We start from the raw sequence: 2500 nt of genomic DNA on the forward strand, positions 1-2500 counted from the left end.
CTATCTATCTATCTATCTATCTATCTATCAATCTATCTATCTATCTATCTATCTATCTATCTATCTATCTATCTATCTATCTATCTATCTATCTATCTATCTATCTATCTATCTATCTATCTATCTATCTATCTATCTATCTATCTATCTATCTATCTATCTATCTATCTATCTATCTATCTATCTATCTATCTATCTATCTATCTATCTATCTATCTATCTATCTATCTATCTATCTATCTATCTATCTATCTATCTATCTATCTATCTATCTATCTATCTATCTATCTATCTATCTATCTATCTATCTATCTATCTATCTATCTATCTATCTATCTATCTATCTATCTATCTATCTATCTATCTATCTATCTATCTATCTATCTATCTATCTATCTATCTATCTATCTATCTATCTATCTATCTATCTATCTATCTATCTATCTATCTATCTATCTATCTATCTATCTATCTATCTATCTATCTATCTATCTATCTATCTATCTATCTATCTATCTATCTATCTATCTATCTATCTATCTATCTATCTATCTATCTATCTATCTATCTATCTATCTATCTATCTATCTATCTATCTATCTATCTATCTATCTATCTATCTATCTATCTATCTATCTATCTATCTATCTATCTATCGGTCTGTCTGTCTGTCTGTCTGTCTGTCTGTCTATATATCTATCTATCTATCTATCTATCTATCTATCTATCTATCTATCTATCTATCTATCTATCTGTCTATCTGTCTATATGTCTATATGTCTATCTGTCTATCTATCTATCTGTCTATCTACCTACCTACCTACCTACCTACCTACCTACCTATCTACCTATCTACCTATCTACCTATCTATCTATCTATCTATCTATATTTCTATCTATCTATCTATCTATCTATCTATCTATCTATCTATCTATCTATCTATCTATCTATCTATCTATCTATCTATCTATCTATCTATCTATCTATCTATCTATCTATCTATCTATCTATCTATCTATCTATCTATCTATCTATCTATCTATCTATCTATCTATCTATCTATCTATCTATCTATCTATCTATCTATCTATCTTTCCACCCATCCACACACCTATCTGTCTGTTTGTCTGCCTGTCCATCTCTTTGTCTGTCTTTCTGTCTGTCTATCTATGTATCTATCTGCCTCTTTGTCTGTCTGTCAGTCTATTCCTGGTTGAGTGAAGAAACGGCAAGATGGCTTTAGATCTGCCAAAGCAATAAATCTTATTTCTAAACTATAATCCGGAGGAAGATGAGAATTATTATCGAAGTTAGGCACTCATTCATTCAATTAATGAATTCATTCATTAACTAATTAATTTATTCATTCATTCATTCATATTAAATAAGTTAGTAGTTTTTCACTGACAATAACAGTAGTGAGATTATATGGGTATAATATTGATATTGTTGAATAGGATCCTCTTATAAAGTAATATGAACGAAATAAGACTTTACTGGATTCTCATCTAAAAATTTTCGCTAAGCAGAGAGTATATCAAGTCACGGATATAAACATCAGAAGTGTATTCTTAAATATCATTTCATGACTTATATTTGTCGGTTTTTAAGTACATTGAAATCTCTTTTTTCGCTCTAGTGTGCTAAAATATTTACATTTTTGACATAACGAGTTTGGTGGTAAACAACAGTGGCATTGTAGTGCAACATATCTCAATTACAGGCCTTTGATTATGTTCCCTTATTAGTCCTCTTGTGTTCTGAACTTGACTTGTGTTTCTGTAATTCTTTGGTTTCTCTGTCAGAATGACTTGTCTTCATATAACTATATTCTTCGTGTAACTAAAACACTGTGAGTAGTAAATAATCATTCATTCATTTGTTTTTCATTCGTTGATTCATTCTACCATTGATACATACTTTGAGAAGATGATATGAAAGCAACTCGTGAGAAAGGAAATCTAGCTCTTGTAAATTATTTTTCATTAGGATATTTTTGAGACTTTAGAAAATTCATAATTTGCTTTTACACCCAGAAAGATTTACTCGTTCTTTTATACATTGTTCGAAGACATGTTAGACCTCATAAGTGACGCCAATAAGACAAAATTTCATGAGACAACTATATCATAATCCATGAGATAATCGTGGCATGTCAATGTATATGCCAGAACTGCAATCATAAAATAGATGTAATATTATTAGCAACATTTTAGAAAAAAATTGCAGATAGGCATGTATGGTGCATAGAACAGAATTTTCAGAATGATACGCGACAGCAAATATTAGTAAACCTCATAGGATCGAAATCTGTCCAGACATATGGTTACGTAATTTTGAAAACATGATTCTCCCTACGTGTACATTAAATGTAATTCACCGCAATTCTATCACAGCATTGTCGAAGTTAATGTTTTAAATTATTCAGATATTTTATTATGTGTTTTAGAAAGAAATTGTATGTAATTCGTTCACTTTCGCTTTTTAAGGTCTAGAAAG

Source organism: Periplaneta americana, chromosome 5 (assembly GCF_040183065.1).
Source record: "Periplaneta americana isolate PAMFEO1 chromosome 5, P.americana_PAMFEO1_priV1, whole genome shotgun sequence".
In the NCBI taxonomy this organism is placed as follows: Eukaryota; Metazoa; Arthropoda; class Insecta; order Blattodea; family Blattidae; genus Periplaneta; species Periplaneta americana.